Source organism: Choloepus didactylus, chromosome 9, assembly GCF_015220235.1.
Source record: "Choloepus didactylus isolate mChoDid1 chromosome 9, mChoDid1.pri, whole genome shotgun sequence".
Taxonomy (NCBI): Eukaryota; Metazoa; Chordata; class Mammalia; order Pilosa; family Megalonychidae; genus Choloepus; species Choloepus didactylus.
The window spans coordinates 82097077-82115212 of record NC_051315.1 but is presented as its reverse complement, the minus strand read 5'-3'; positions in this window follow the sequence as shown (position 1 = coordinate 82115212).

The following is an 18136-nucleotide window of genomic DNA, read 5'->3' as shown; positions in this document are numbered from 1 at the left end:
TATAATTTCAGTCAGTATTTTCGCATGACTCTCAGCTCAATTTTAAAGACTTTCCAGCAGCTCAAAAGCAGATCTTTGCTAATGGCTTCACAGCGCTGATCTACTTAAATTTTGAATAAAGCTAGAAAAACTTTAAAAGAGATTAGCACCAAAGCTTAGCCCAGCTCATGCAGGGGAAGAAATGGAACATGTGGGTCAGAGCATTGAAAAGAGACACCAACTCCCCAAAACAATGTTGTCTTCTGCTGTATAGATGTATAATGTCCTCTCCCATTTAAAACACACTGAGGGGAGAACCTAAGATGGCGGCTAGGTGAGACAGGGCAAAAAAACACCTCCATGAAAAATACTAGATAAAAACCAGAAAGTGACCCAGAACACCACTGCCAGCAATGCACCAGCAGGACAAGGTCTGCTAAATCCACAGGGAATGTACATTTGGTGAAACCAGGAGCCTGCATTCTGAAATGAGTGAGTGAGTCAGCTGAAAGTTCCGTGGCTGTGCTGTGGTGTGGGGAAACAGTGGGCTGGCATTTGGAGACTGACTAGTTCTTTAAAAAAAAAAAAGCCTGGGAGTAGCTGCAGATACGATGGGGAGAGCCACGCAGTGAAGCACGGCGGGAGTGGGCTGGGCTAATGCCTCGGTGTCTGGCGTGGAGGATACCCCTTCCCACACCCACTGCTGAATGTCTCAAGACCAGAGGAGCAGAGGGGAGCCAAAAGGAGAAAAAAAACCTCATTCCTTGCAGCCATCTCCCCAGTGGGTGGGGGACACTCCTGCCTGGGGCAGACTCACAGCCCAGAGCCGCGCCAAGAAACCCAGTATGATGGGGAATCTTTCCTGCAGCACTACACACAAGCCACAGTATTGGCCGTGGACAGTGGCCTTTAATACACCCATGGCTGATTGTCCTGCAGCTGAGAGGGCAGAGCTGTGCAAAAAGGGGGAAGTTAACGCGTCCTATTCAGCCATCTTTCAAGCGGGCTGGGAGCGCCACTGCATGGCCCAGCGACCCGGGGCTTCCCTGGCGGGCCAGCGTGCACTAGTGATGTGGCACAAACCTCCCTCAGCAGAGGACCTGGAAGAGCACAGCTGGGAAGGGGGAACCGCTCAGAAATCCCAGGGACCCTACTCGAATACCAAGGACTTGTGGGTCAGCAGCAGAAACAATCAGTGGAAAGACTGAAATGAAGGCTTAGGCTCCTGCAACAGCCTTAAATCTCTGGGAACACCTGGGAGATTTGATTATTAAAGTTGCCCTGCCTGCCTAACCACCCAGACACACGCTCCACATTCAGGGCGGACAGCACCAGCAACACACCCAAAATTGGTGCACCAATTGGACCCACAAGAATCAGACCCCCACACACCACAAAGACAAAGTGGGGGAGAACTGACTTGAGGGGAATAGGTGACTCATGGACACCATCTGCTGGTTAGTTAGAGAAAGTGTATGCCACCAAGCTGCAGTTCTGTCACATTGGGGATCAAGTAAAGCAAATGCCAAGAGGCCAAAAACAACAGAGAATCTTAAAGCATATGATAAAATCAGATGCTATGGAGAACCCAAACCAAAACACCCAAATCAAAAGATCGGAAGACACACAGTACTTGGCAAAATTAATCAAAAAATTACAGACAGGCAACAAGAGCACGGCTCAGGATATAAAGGACATGAAGAAGAGCATGGCACAGGATACAAAGGACATAAAGAAGACCCTAGAAGAGCATAAAGAAGAAATTGCAAGAGTAAATTAAAAAATAGAAGATCTTATGGAAATAAAAGAAACTGTTGGCCAAATTAAAAAGACTCTAGATACTCATAATACAAGATTAGAGGAAGCTGAACAATGACTCAGCCTCCTCAAGGACCATGAACGGAAAATGAAAGAACAAAAGAAAGAATGGGGAAAAAAATCGAAAAAATCGAAATGGACCTCAGGGATATGATAGATAAAATAAAACGTCCAGATTTAAGAATCATTGGTGTCCCAGAAGAGGAAGAGAAGGGTAAAAGTCTAGAAAGAATATTCAAAGAAATTGTTGAGGAAAACTTCCCAAACCTTCTACAGAATATATATATGCAAAGCATAAATGCCCAGCGAACTCCAAATAGAATAAATCCAAATAAACCCACTACAAGACATATTCTGATCAGACTGTCAAATACTGAAGAGAAGGAGCAAGTTCTGAAAGCAGCAAGAGAAAAGCAATTCACCACATACAAAGGAAACAACATAAGAATAAGTAGTGACTACTCAGCAGCCACCATGGAGGCGAGAAGGCAGTGGCATGACATATTTAAAACTCTGAGAGAGAAAAATTTCCAACCAAGAATACTTTATCCAGCAAAGCTCTCCTTCAAACTTGAGGGAGAGCTTAAATTTTTCACAAACAAATGCTGAGAGCTTTTGCTAATAAAAGACCTGCCCTACTTCAGATACTAAAGGGAGCCCTACCCAGAGAGAAACAAAGAAAGGAGAGAGACATATAGAGAAATTTAACAGACATATGTAGAATATTACATCCCAAATCACCAGGACTCACATTCTTCTCTAGTGATCACAGATCTTTCTCCAGAATAGACCATAGGCTGGGACATGAAACAAGCCTTAATAAATTTTTTAAAAAATTGAATTTATTCAAAGCACATTCTCTGACCACAGAGGAATACAAAGAGAAGTCAATAACCATCAGAGACTTAGAAAATTCACAAACAACTGGAGGGTAAAAATTAAGGGGAGATGAAAGCATTCCCAGATAATCAAAAGCTGAGGGACTTCATCACCAGTAGATCAGTCCTATAAGAAATACTAAAGGGAATTGTGCAGGCTGAAAGGAAGGGACACTAAACAATTGACTGAAACCACATGAAGAAATAAAGATTTCCAGTAAAGATCACATGGTAAATATAAATACCAATACTAATGTATTTTTGATTTGTAACTCCACTATTGACTTCCTACAGTATCTAAAATACATAAACTGTAATGATGAATCAGTGGTTTTGGACTCAATGGAAGATATGTAATTTTTGACAAGAACTACATAAAGGTGAGGGAATGGAGTAGTATATGAACATAGTTAATGTGTCCTATTAAAGTTAAGTTGGTATCAAAGAAAAACAAGATTGTTATAGATTTAAGAGGTTAAATTTAAGCCCCATGGTAAACAGAAAGAAAGTATCAGAGAATATGACCATAGAGATGAAAAGTAGAGTATGGGTTATGAGAATTGGGGGAAGGGGTAATGGGGAGTTAAGAAATGAGTGTAGGGTTTCTGTTTGGGGTGAAGGAAATTTCTAGTAATGGGTGGTGGGAAGGTGATGGCATTGCAACATTCTAAATGTGATTAATCCCATTAATAGAATGCTAGGGAGGGATTGGAATGGGTTGGAATATGTTTCCACAATTGAACAAAAAAAAAAGAAAAAAAAAAAGACAGTCTAAATAGATAATGACAATTAAATGCAAAAGATGATCCTGGATGGGATCTGAGGATGGAGGAGAAGAGGCTCAAAGGGACACAGTTGGGACATAAGAAAAAAAAAAAAAAGGAAATATAGAATGTAAGCTTTGTATCAATGTTAAATTTCTTGAACTTCTTAGCTATGCTTAAAGGGAATGCATAAAAGAATGTTCTTGTTCATGAGAAATGTATATGTGAATTATATTGTATGTTCAAGGATGTGTGCATCTTGCTCTCATATGTTCAGAAGACAGAGCAATAGATGATGGATAATAGGGAGGGAGGGAGGGAAAGAAATCAATGGTGGTGTGACAGGATGTTAAAGTTGTTGGATCGGGATATTGGGGGAGGGGGGTCGGGGTATGCTGGAGTTCTGTGTATGGGGTTTGTATTGTTTTTGCAACTGTTCCTATAAGTTTGAATTTATTTCAAAATAAAATTTAAAAAAAATATCTTTTCTACTCCTTGGGGGATTCCCTGCAGGGCTCTGCGTGCTTCTACAAGTCCACAGTTTTGTTAAGAGGAAAGCATGTTTTATAACTTTTCAGCTTTCTTTATGAATCTTTGTTAGCCTAAAGCCATGATCACCACCCAGATTTAGCCTGGGAAAAAGAATCTGTTTGCTCCATGCAGGCTGTTTGTACTATAAATACTTTTGGTCCCACTGGGACTTTGATTGTGGTATAAGTGTTCTAGGTATCGCCACAGAAGAGCCCCATCTGTTCTAGTGCCGTGGTGTCTGACCACACCCAGGGCCAAATAACGGTGAAGTAAGTAGATGAAAATTTTCCAACATCAAGTATTTAATGAGTGTTGTCTCATTGGTAGGCCAGCCCCTTCACTAGGACGGAACAGGGGACATAATGGTCAGGACTGTGCCCTCAAAGAAGGTCGTGTCCAGCTTTGTGTCTTTTGAACCTTATCCTCCTGGATATAAGTGCCTTGTCCTTTGTCCTGTGGACAATGAGGGCCCTGAGGCAGCTCTAGACTCCTCAGGTTTCCTCCTTCAACCCAAGCTGGAGCATTCCAGGCTCTTAGATTGTCCCAAGCACTTTTAGATCAGTACAACCTGGGGCCCTTTGGTTGCAGCGCAGTCCGGGGTTTCAATTCTGGGTAAAAGATTCAAAAGATGCCTTTATGTGCCTCCTTTTCAAATATGTCTGTTTTGGTGACTATAAAACACTCATTTACATTCTTCTCTGTCAATACAGTTGATAAGGTAAAGACAAATACATATTTTCCAAGGGACTCAATAAAGTAAAATATTAAATTATTTTAATTGGCATTTAAACTGTTGCTCCCTATGGGCCTTGAGATTTCAAGCTATGTTTACCTCTTTTTCATATGAGTAATGTCTAACTTTTTATAATAGAAAAAATGTATTATTTTTATAAACAGGAAAAAATAACAAAGCTATTTTCATTTTGGACAAAAAAGTGGCCTGTAAATTTTTTTCTTTCCTGAGTTGGTCTGAGTGTGGGGGGTGGGGGAGGGGGTTGCTCACATACGTTTTCTAATATTTTTCCATCAGAACATTTCAGTTTTTAGTGATCTTTTCCACCAGTTTATGTTAAAATCTGGCAAAACTGAAAACCAACTCGTTCTCAGTGAGGATTTGTGCTAAGGGCCCACAGAGAGCACCTGCTTTGAATGCAAGGTCCTTGGACTTCTTTATTGCACATTTTCCCAGAAGAGGTCCTTCTTTCCATCTCATGAAATTGTGTGCCCACAGGAAGTGGCAGTGTGGGGGCTGGGAGTGGGCAGTGAGTAGGAGTGCTGGGGAAAGCCTCTCCATCACTGGCCTGATGGTTGGCTGTGACGGCTATCTCGAAAGAAAGTTATGGCTGTGGAGACACAATCTGCCATGAGAGACACATCCAAGATCATTAGGTGGTTTGATAGTCTTACCTTAATGCAAAAGAGAGAATAATGTGAAGCTTTTAGGTAGAGCTGATAGAGATAGTTGAGGGAGGGGTCCTCAAAAATGGTTGGCCCACTACAAACGTTTAAGAGCTTAAATATGAAATCTTCAAATTCCCAACTAGCTATTTACCAGGCTAGTTGCTATGTAAACACCATAGTTCTACCTGGTTTTTGTTCAATAGTTCACCCATGATTCCTTGACTTTGAAATCAACCCCGTATCTAAAGTTATTCCTCCAACCCCCATCACTGTGCTGGGGTGTCCAGGTGAGTTCTACATTAGTAGCCTCAGTGGGTGGCGGAGCATATCAAACTCTCTAGGGGTGAATGAGGTTTTATAGTATACTATATTTTTGGAAAAAAAGATTGTTTTTATAACATGAACTACTGTAAGTAAATAGAAAAAAATCTATTTGGTGGGTGGAAATTGAGCAGTGATCCTCAAAAGGAAGAGGATTCTATCGGATCCAAATTTTGATGTTTATTGAATTTTTATGTTTATTTAAAAAGGAGCCTGATTATTAAAAGCTATCTCTTACTAGTCAAGCTTTTATGAAAGCTTACTATATGGTTTCTGTCTACTTTCTCATCTCCCTTTCATACCCCAAACCTTTGCTCCTATGAGTGCATTAAAATGGACCTTGCCAAGGTTCTCAGTTATCTTCCAGTTGTCACATCTTCAAGGTGACTTGGGGTCCTTGTATCATTTGATCCCCCTGCTACATGGACACACTACTGCCTTCTGAAACTTCTGTTTCTTTGGCTTCACCACCAGGCCTTATTTTCCTCTTACCCTTTTGCTGCTTTTTCTCAGTATTAAATAGCATTTTGTTGTCTCTATCTGTCCTCTTTAAAGGTTGGTATTCCTTTAGGTTCTGTTCTCAGCCCTCTCTTCTCTCTACACCCATGTCCAAGGCTTCAACTACTGACTCCTAAATTCGTATCTCTTAAACTCAAATTCCATATATTTGAGGGTAAACATAAAAAGAGAAATGATGATCTCCACCCCTTTCTTTGTCTTTTATTCCTATTCATGGTAAATGGCACTAACATTTACTTAGTCACCCAAGCTGGAACCAAGCATCATTCTAGAAACCTCTCCCTGTCATTTTCCTATTCCCATCTCTCTGAGAATTCTATTGTCATCCTTCCTCCTACCTACCCCTCAGATGTGTGCTCTCTTCATACTCATTGCCTTGCCCTCTATTCTAAAGCATTTGACTTCAGAGTTTTCCACAGCATTGCAAAGCATGCCTTGAACTTCCTCTCCAGCTCATCTCCCACTAGTCCCCCATCTAGACCTTTCACACCAAGTCATTCCAGTCCCCTGATGGCTCAAGACTCTTACCTTTACTTTGCATATGCTATTGCCACTGCCTGTGAAGCCTCTCCCTCCTTTTTTTCTCTGGCCAACTCTTTCCCATTCTGGAAAACATCTCTTCTGATCCCCCAAGGCAAGAAAAGAGCATTTCTTTGGTGCTGTGATCATGCTCTGCACCTCTGTCATAGAGAATGTCACACCACTACCAAATAGCCTGTTCGATCTCTGTTTCTTTCACTACACTGTGACAATATTCAGGACAGAATCATGCCTTTTTCATTTCTTTATTCCCATGTTCAACAGAGTTCCTGGAATATGGTAATCAGTCCATAATGCTTGTTGAATGAATGAATGAATGATCACCAAACATTTTCACTATCTTTTTTTCTTGGGTCCTACATAGCTTATATTGCTCAATTTGGAAGACTACCCTGTCCTCTTGTAGTAAACCCCAAGAATTTTCATGTAATACCCTCTTCTAACAAGCTAAAATACAACAAATAGCTACAACTATTTAAAATAAAGTCAATTTTTCATTTTTAAACAATCTTTGAATTGACTCACCTATACTTCTGATATATACCCCCATACCTTGATGTAAAAGATTCTCATTTCTGCAGAACCAGATACACTAGGCTGACCCCACTCAAATTACCATTACTGTTTCATAATGGTTTCTTTCTCTACTTCAGAGCCAATACACATGTTTTTCCTAATCTTCCTCCCCAAGTCAATCCATAAATATTTTTAATCCATATATTTATTAAGTTCAAAAGGAAGATTTATTGGACCACTTTAAAAACTGATTTCTTACTTAAATAGGTTTGAAAGATCACAATTGCCTTTCATCTCATCAGTAGTGATTTCACAGCTGAGCACTTCTCAGAGTTATGAACATAAGTCTAGACCCTAAGAAGTCATAGCAAAGGCCAAAAGAATGAGCAAAATTATCTACCCTGGAATCCACATGGGACAATGGGGACTGATAGGCAGCATTTGCCATGAATTATTACAGCATACATGTTACACTGGGCCCCAAATCAATCCCAAAACGGAAGTCCTGTGCATGGGTCTTTCACCACAGGAAAGCAACATACACATAGATTCAACAATAACACTCCATAAATCTCTGTCCCAGTCACAGAGCTTTATCTCATGTGGTGCCAATAAGACGAGGCATGTCTCCAAACAGCAGGAGAAAAGAACGGTTCCATGTGCAGAAACATTTAATATCACTGTCAGAGAAATCTTTTAACACAAATAAAATAAGGAACTCTCTCTGCTTTAGGATGAGTGCAAAATAAGGAAGAATCGCTCCAGATAGCATCTGACAGATTTTGCATTTTGAAGTTAAATTCATCACTTAAAAGGATAGGAATAGGGAGAAAATAAGCTATTCATAAATGTATAGTTTCATACATAGTCTCTCCCAGAGCATCTGGGATCGACAAATGTGCTGACATTTGTGTCAAAGACTGTGTGTGTGCACAATGCACATGCATATTTCTCTGGGGAGAGAATTCAGACAGCCCCACACTCTCCACCAGGCCTTTGATTCACAAAGTGCTAAGAACCATTGCTCTATGCAAATATTTCCCAGATTCATAAAAGGAATGTGTTACTGGCAGGTGAGATTCAAGATTATTGAACACAGTGATCAATAATTACTGAAGTCCTGAGATCGTGGTACAAACAGATTGGGCATGCTCACTGAGATGGGAATAAAAGGAAAAGTCACTCACATCTCATATAAAATTTTGCTGTGAAAGGAAAAGTCACTCACATCTCATATAAAATTTTGCTACAAAGTCCATACTGGTAAAGGAAGGGCACAAATCCTCCTCTCTGTGGTTGGGAGAGCTCAAGTAACAGGGTGCCTGGGAACATGAAAAGAAAAGATGCTCCATCTGGTTCCCTAGTCTCCCCACCTCGTGCACACCCCAAGCTTACCTTTGACATTGGATTTTGACAGTTGTTAGTTTTATAAAGTTTACCATGTATATAAAATCCCAAAAGAAGCACAGAATAAGGTGTTGCAGAGAGGCATTTCATGTTAGAGAATTTGAATCTGAGACGTTGTTTTGAATTCTCTATTTCAGCCAGGGTACAGTTAGAAAGACAAAAACTACTCTAGGTATTTCAAATAGAGGTAATTTAATACAGGAACTTGTGATTCATATGATGGAGGAACCAGAACTGAAGAGTTGAGCAGGGAATGGTGGAGGTGACCTAAAGATTAGCAACATTCAGAAGCCACTACCTCCCCTAGAGCTGGATGGACTCAGGAAGATGATGTCACAAGAGCCTGGAAGATGGGCTCTTAGGAGAGGAGTGCGAAGCACAGTGAGCAGCAGACCCTGAGACCGTGAGGAGAGAAGCTGTCTGACAGCAGCTGGAATCATGGAGGAGAAGAAGCCACTGCCAGAGAAGCCACTGAAAATCAAGTGGATAAGAAATCCCCTGGTTTCTTCCCTCCTCCCACCCTCCAATCTCTGCCTGTGCCTCCCATTGGCTGAGCCTATGTGGAAGCCAGAAGGCACGGAAGCTGGAAAACAGCCCCCTGTGCTAGAGAGAAGAGCGGGGAAAAGGCCCAAGCAACCAGGCAGGTGACCAGCAAGTCCCTTGTATGAAGTGGAAGTGGAGATATATCTGAAGAGGAAAGCCTCATGGTTATAAGATCCTTTGATGATATGGGGAGGGGAAGGGATATAAGACAAAGAAAGGTAGGGACGAGAGAGGAGGGTAAAGATTGGGAAAGAAGGAGAAAAAGAGGAGAAGAGTTTTGGGGTAGGCGGGGTAACTGTCTCTCCAAGTCTCTGAAAGCAGCTGCTCAGATGAGAGGCTCCATTTATACGTACTGTACAGTGGTAGGCGAGATCGGCCAACAAAAGAATTACAGAGCTGCAAGCAACCGTAGAAACCAGTAGAGTGCTCAAATCCATACTTTGATGTCATTGAAATTTGCTTGGATTTAATACTTAATTGATTGAAATTAATGTGAATTTAATTCTCTCCTGTCAAAATGGAATTTAAAAATCTTTCAGGAGACTTATGAAGGGATTTCAGAAAGCCAAACCACTGAGCACAAAATAAAAAAAGAACTGAGAACAAACAAAGCAGCAGAAAAAAATGTGTGTGGGGGGATAGGGTGTGGGAGAAGAGAGCCCAAGGGATTTCTTTAGTAATGTTTGTTTACGACGGTTTCAAATTAAGGAACTAATTTTGGATTGGTGAATAAATAAAGAAGTTCCTTGAGAAATAGAAGACTATTCCTAGGAATACCACGCTGCCTGTAGTTAAGGGAAAAAATGTCCATTCACGCATATACCTGGCCTGTTTATTTTATGGTGTGACTATGTTTCTAAAAAGAATCCAATTCTTATTTTTTTTTAGTGTTTCTTGTTTCTCTGCTCATCCAGATTAAAAACAACAAACAAACAAAAGAAACATGACACATCTGCCTACTTTCCTTACTCAGGTCCTGGTGAGACCATCTTTTCTAGAAGGGACGAATGAGATGCCTCCTGAATCTGTGTTAACTCAGGCACCATTCGGTTACTGCTCAAACGCAGTACTGTACTTTCACTTTTGTCAGCTGAGCAATCTGCTTCAGTTAAGAACTTAGTAGGAAAAGATCCGTGTGGAAAGAGTTGACTGGAATTTTGGAGGAGGCCGGTTGTTTGGTGTGTCATGGAAACCTCCAGAGCTGTATAGCTGAACCATCCGCCACGGCAGACCTCAGCCGGGGCTGAGGCATTTGCACAAACTTGGCAAGATTGTTGTCAGCTTCATTGGACCACTAGGCTGCAAATAAAAAGAAGAAGAAAGCCTAACTGGAGCTCTAAAGAGTGTTGCAAAATCACTTTGCCAGTATAAAGACTTCATCCAGGAACAATTTTAGCTTTAGCCTTTGTTTTTTGAGTAGCCCAATGAATATTGTTATGGAAAAGTCCCAGTTTAATATTCAATCTCATCAGCTGAGTTATTAATAGTTATTAATAGGAAGTAGTTCATAGCAACCATTTCTAAGGTGCTGATAAATGCCTATTATTAAAACAGCCAATGAAACATTGATCTTCTTATATGGATTTTCTTAAAATAGCAATCCAGGTCCTACCTGTTAGAATGCTGAAAACATCCCATTTCCAAAACATCTTCTTAACCATGCTGGTTGTAGCTCACAGGTCATATTTTTCAAATTCATGGACATTTGAATCCATGCTGGGTGAAAGGGATGTTGGTAGTGAAAAGAGTATGAGACCCTGTCCCATTTAGGATGATCAGCTAAATAAACATTCTGAGTTATTGTCTCAGTCGTTCTTTTCTCTTGCCACCCCTAATGCTCTTTAAAAGAGTAATAATAATATCTAAGTTATCAAGTGCCTACTATGAGTCAGACACTGTACTTACTTTATTTAATCCTCACAAAAAACCTAAGTGGCAGGTAAATGAATCATTCCCATTTTAGAGAAATGGAAATTGAGGTTGAGAGAGATTGATTCTCCCAAGGTTTACAACATTATTAAGTAGTGGAGCTAGGATTCAAGCTCTTGATTTCAAAGCCCATGCTCTTAACCAACATAGCCAGGGCCTGCCTCACAGCCCCCACATTTGGTTTAATGCTCTGCTCTCACCGTCTTGAAATTCTCAATATTTTTTGAACAAGTATTTGAACTTTTCATTTTGCATTGAACCCCAAAAATTATGTAGCCAATCCTGACTATACCACAATCCCTGTTATTCTAGATGGGTACTGTATGAGGGAGTTTTAAAATATGTTCACAAATTCTTCAACAGTCCTTTGTTCCAAAGGTAGAAACTAATTTTTGCCTCCCATTTGAGTGTGGGCTGGGCTTAATGACTCACCTCTATCAAATAGAAAATTGCAGAATTGATGGCATGCCGGTTTGGATGTATTATGTCCCCCAAAGTGACATGTTCTTTAATACAATCTTGTGGGGGTGGACGTATTAGTGTTGATTAGGTTGAAATCTTTCGATTAGGTGGTTTCTATGGAGATATGACCCACCCAACTGTGCATAATACCTTTGATTAGTTTATTTCCACGGAGCCGTTGCCCTGCCCATTTGGAGTGGGTCTTGATTAGTTTACTGGCACCCTATAAGAATTCAGACAGAAGGAGCTCACTCCTGCAGCTTAGAGAGACATTTTGGAGATGGTTGTTGAAAGCAGACCTTTGCTCATGCTTTGGAGATACTAGCCCAGAATTTGCTCCTGAGAAGCTAAGAGAGGACAAAATGCCCCAAGAGCAATATTTTGAAGACTGCACAGGAGTTGAGAGAGAAATACAACCCAGGATCAGCAGATGCCAGCCACGTGCCTTCGCAGCTAACAGAGGTTTTCTGGATGCAATTGGCCTTCCTTTGCTGAAGGTATACTTGTGTTGATGCCTTAATTTGGGCATTTTCATGGCCTTCAGACTGTAAATTTGTAACCAAATAAACCCTCTTTATAAAAGCCAATCCATTTCTGGTATTTTGCATAATGGCAGCAATAGCAAACCATAACAGATGGCGTGTGTCTCTGCGATTAGTACATAAAAGGCGATGGACCTTCTCCCTTGTGCTTGGATCGCTTGTTCTGGGAGAAGCCAGCTGCCATGTTGTGGGGACCCTCAAGCAGCCCTTGAAGAGGCCTGTGTAAGGAGGAACGAACTGAGCCTCCTGCCAATGGCCGTGTAAGTGAGCCAATTTAGAAACAGTCGAGCATCAGATGGCTGCACCCCCAGCCCAGAGTTTGACGGCAGCCTCATGAGACCCTCAACCAGAACCAGCTAGCTAAGCCGCTCCTTGATTCCCAACCTGCAGAAATTGTGAGATACTAAATGTGTTGTTTTAAGCTGGGATAAATGTTTGACACAGCAATAGATAACTAGTACACCATGTAACCCTGGAATTTAAGAAATGGGAAGAACGGTATCTCCATCTACTAAAGGTGAATACATTCATCAATGTTTGGTGCAATATTAAAATTAATTTTGTTAACTCTCTACAAAACATAAAAGGATTTTATTCTAAGGACATAATAGCAATAGTACTGGACTTTTGAACATGAAAATGAAATGCTGAAAACACTGCTATCACTGTCTGTCAGAGGTCTTCTTCCCAAGTGATCACTGTCTGAAGGCCTTACTTTAATTGCGGGCATCCCTTTTGCTTGTAACACCAGACATTCTGTCTTGATTCTTTATTCACAAAATGTAAGACATCTTTCTTCCACAAGAGCCACCTCCCTTCTAATTGAGAAATCAGTTGTTCTTGGTGTCCCCAGTTGTGCCAAACCCAAGCCATGTGGCCTGGTTCAGTGCCTCAAGGTGCTCCAACAGCATTTCTTCCTCCTGCCTGGCATGGAATTAGGCCACTTGGACTTGCCCTTCTACAGGTGCCCAGTTGTCTGCTTTCAACTCCATGTGTTCCCTCCTTGTGGGAGTAACAAGCAGATAAGCAATCCCTAAGTCCTGCATGACCACCCCCATTCCATGCCCTTGTTCTTCAGGATCCAGTTGCACTGATTAGTGAGAAAGGTAATGATGGCTCATACATGACAACGATACACTTACCTGAAAACAGTTTCAACACTGGTTGTGCAATAATATTCAATATCAGAGTCATAAGTGTGAATTCTAGTTTGCCAGCCCAGACCTTTAAACTCTGATGCTTGAAGTCAAATGATGATCTCTTGGTCAGGAGCTTCCCCCATGTGTATGACCCATAAGGGGCATGCCTGAACTAGAACCATAGGCAATAGACGAAACCAGACTCCAGCTCCTTCCTCCGCATGGCAGAGAAGTCTCACATGCAAAAAGCAAATGATTACTGCTTTAACATAGAGAGTTAGAGGGACATGGTGCCCTTTTTATAGAGCCACAAATGAAGTGGAAATTTTCCGGTATCAAAGGATATTGTAGATTTGCCTTGTTGAAAATTTAGACTGCAGACCTTGCTTTTTACACAATCATATAAGGCAAAACAGGGGAAGGGATGATATGGGGTATAGAAGAGGGGCGAGGAGAGAAGAGAGGAGAATTGTACGATATTTACAGTTCTGTAGATCCAATCATAAATCTATCCTTCTCAAGGAAATCTATTCACTTTAAATTGTCTGATTATTCTGATAGCAGATGCAACAGTCCAACCAGAACCTAACACGCTAAATGAGCATTTTTCAATAGAAGGCAAAGGAAATTTATTTATTATCTGGACAAGTTTTTTTCCAGTGTGGTGGCCCTCTTCTGATTCTTATCTTGTAATTGTGTTTCAAATGATAAAGGTTGAGCCAATCAGCCTTCTAGGACAGGGGACAGATGCAGGAGCTCCAAAAAAGAGCCCTCTTTGTCACTTCTCATGCCAGGCATTTTCTAACCTTAATTCAAACAGGACCAGAGCCAGGAGGGCTTGCAATAGCTGACTGGTTTATGATTTTATTTATTTATTTTCTCTCTCCATCCATCTTTTAGAATGTAAGCTCTATAAGAGCAATGTCTGTGATGTTCATAGCTGTATTCCCAGCCCCAAGGACAGATCCTAACACATGGTAGGCCTCAATACACATTTGTTGAAAGAAGGGAGGAAGGAAAAAATAAATTCCCACCTAATGGAATTAAATGAGACTCATTGCTTCTGGGTTGTCCCAAATGGTTCTAAACACAACCCTTTAACCCCAAACAACTAATAGCATTCTCTGGCATTTATTCATCATTTATTCATCAAACATTTAAGGAGTACCAACTATGGACCCGGACTGAAGGCATTCCCTGCCATTTTTAGTACACTACATGTCTCATTTCAGCCATTCCGAATATCATCTCTGTCCAAGATTTGAAGCCGGAAGTGATCCTGTCCTTAATTCCAGGACAAAGTTCTACAGCTATAAAATTTTTTAAAGAAGAGTTTCCTGTTTCACTACAGAAAGTACTGCTGAGCTGCCACCAACCACCTTTAAGATTAAATTGGTTTAAAATTTCACTACATATCAAACGTGAATTCTTATCAGTATCTCTGAAGATTGTTTCATTAGATGGAATTAATATTCTGGCAATATATTTTAGGCTATTACTATTATGATAATGTTAGTAAAAGTAAGGCAAAACTCTTATTTCAAAGATCTGAACTTTTTTCCTTCCTTTTAATTAATTTATTTACTTGCAGCATGATAACAATTGATTTTGAACTAATATATTGGCCTCTCTGTGTCTAGTTCTGGAAGTAAGCTAAAAGAAAACTTTTTAGAGAATAAATATACTAAACGATTGAGTTGCAAAGGCACTAGGCAGTTGTTCTTTTAAAAATGACAGGTTTTTTTTGCATCTTTTCCGATGTACATGAAAAGAAAAAAAAGAATCATATAATGTTCTCCGGAATCACGTCATCTATCATATGGTTGATGTTACTATGAATGAAGAAAGTATGCACAGAATGTTTGAAAAATTTATTCTGAGGCATCTTCTCCATCTTCATGAATGACCCTTATCAGCACTCAGTTCAGCTCTTTCAGGCAAATGAAGGACTCCTTTGGGACTCAGAAAATGTTTCCCATCCAAACACAGGTCTTTGTAGGACATTTTATAAAGGGGGAGGGAATAAAAATATTTTCCCAAGTCAGAAGACTTCTGGTCAATAGGAGTAAACATGGAATCTGGAAAGATTCCAGTCAGCTTCCTTGAAGTCAAATAATTCCAAGACTTTTCTTATTTTTGAATTATTATTATTTTTTTTTTTTTAGCATCTCGAAAGCCTATCTCAAACTTCTCTTAATAAAAATAATTGCTGGGGACCTTTCTTCCTCTCAGCATAGTGCTACAACCTTCACTTGCATCTTGAACAGGACTCTGCAGGGATGAGACCCTGGAGCTCTTTGGGAGCCCTCAGCAAGGGGTAAAATCATGAATTAAGCAAGAATTTCTTTTGTTTGTTTTTCCAGAAGAGAAAAGAAAAAGTCTCTGAAAAATAAACAAAATGTTTTACTAAAGGGAAGGAAAAATGTGTGGCTGCTTCTTTTCCTCACCTCCTGCCTAGGTCCTCGAATGGGAGGACAAACAGCCTGGACTTTACCCTGGGGATCTGAACAAACTCTCAGAAATCAGAGTTCACAGCACCCTCCCTGAGCCTCAGTTTCCTCATCCATGAAAAAGGATGATAACATCCACCTCACTGGGTGGTTCCAATAAAGTGAGTAGAGCACTGGAACAAAACGTGGCACATAGTAAGCACTCAGTAAATGCTAGCATGTGCTTAAAATGGAAATGATTCGGTATAATATAGATTACAAGATTATAATATTGATTCTGGTTTGCAGTTAGAATTTGTTCTGAATCCTAGAGAAAAAGCATTTGATCTGGCACTTGCCACAACTCTTTTGTCTTCTAGCAAACAGGTATGGGTTGCTTTCTGTCTACCAGGTACTCTGCTGGGAGGAAGAAAGGTTAGATGAGAGAGGTCAGGACCCAGGGCCTGTTGCTGAGGCATTCACAGTTCAGCAAGGAAGGCATTCCTAAACCAGTAGTTACAGTGCAATGTGGCACGTCCCATATAATGGATAATTATGCTTGTTATTTATTGACTCTGTTTCTTGGGATGGGTCAACACTGCCAGTATTGTCCTACTTGGCACTCAGAAGAACTTTATGAAGTAGGTGCTATTATTTGCATTTTATATATGAGGTCACAGGTTCAGGGGTGCTAAATAACTTGTCCAAAATCACATAGCTGGCAAATGTGATAAAACTGAAATTTGAACCCAAAATCTGTGTTCTTAACCACAACATTACACTAACTGCCTAAAGTATAATATGTTATAGAATAATATTGCATATTATTTTTATTAAAATAATTGATATATTGTTATATACAGATGGCAAAAATATTTGGGAGCACAGAGGGACTAGCCAGCTAACCCTGCCTTAGGGAATACGGGAGCACTTCAGTAAGGAGGTGACATTTGAGTTAATCGGAACTATTTTAATGGATATGTCATGGATTAGATTCAAGTGTTTGTTTGATTTAGTTTCCCACGCAAACCAGCTACCAAAAACAAAACAAAACCTGCTTTTCAGTTTTTTCTAATCTGCAATATGTTTGCAAATGTATTTCATCAGTGGCCTTTGGCCACCTAATACAGTTGGTCACTGAAAGTCTCAAATAATACTACCACCACCCCTCCTTTTAAGGAGAAAGCAAAAATCATACACACACACACACACACACATATACACACAACCCCTAGTGTATCAGAGACTTCTCTAAATAATGTACTCTAATAGATCATGATACCATTTTCACAGTGCATAAATAGAGATAAACACCAAAATGTCAACATTGATTACTTTGTAATTTTAGAGGTTCTGAGTTTACAGTTGAAATTGATTTACTTCTATATTTTGCAGGTTTTCTCAAATGAACATTTGTCACTTCTGCAATCACATTATATGTGTATTTAAAATAACAGGCAACAAAACTCCCAGGGTTTGTCCCGAAGTTAATGCATGTTCAATTCACTCAGCTACATCTGGTCTACATCTCCACTAACAAGCTCCGTAAGGACAAGGACTGCAACCTCAGGAAGAGACAGAAGTTGAGCCTTACACACGGTAGATGCTTGATAAATATTTGCTAGCTCTTAATGTGAAAAAAGAATACTTGGGGGAACCTGTACAACTTACAAATGAAATCAGAACTGAGAGACCTGAACCAGCATTCTTGCACATAATGTGTAGACAAAACAACCATGTACATCCCATTCCATAGGTTTTTTCTCAAAAATGGGGCCTGTATGTGCAAGGTGCTGAGTACAAAGAAAACAGGGTAGGAATAGACTACTCCTGAGCCTCAAATATCTTGCAGTCTAGCTGTAGAAACCAGATATTAATGCAGGAAAAAATAATTTGGCAATACGTATAAAGAATAGGAGTCTCTGTCCAGAAACTCAAGTGTGCAAGAAATATAATTTTTATTTTTCCTTAATAAAAAAGGTACATTTTTTTAATGTAAAAAATGTCTGCAGTCAATTTCAGATTCAGAGTCTTCTGAGTGGCAAGCATATAATCTTAGACAATTAGAAGACCAGCTCTCTCCTTTTCCATGTTATCCTTAAGACTAAGGACTGAGGATAATTAACCTTTGCCAAGATCCTGGGGCAGGGGATGCAGGGATAGGCTCAAGCTGGCATCTCCTGAAATCCGTTGTTTCATCCAGCCCTCAGTGACTGGGCCCCCAGATGGCCACTCAAGTAGACCATGTTCCCACCCAAAGGGACCCAGTACGTCCGGTGACTCTCCTCGCCGCAAGGTGTTCTTCCTGGGGCCCCTGCATGTCCCCAGGTTGGGCAGAGGAGCGTTCATCGGTTCTGTGCACTTGATGAGCACACGGGAATGGCTTCCCAGAGCCAAGCTGAGCTGGGGGCGCTCTGG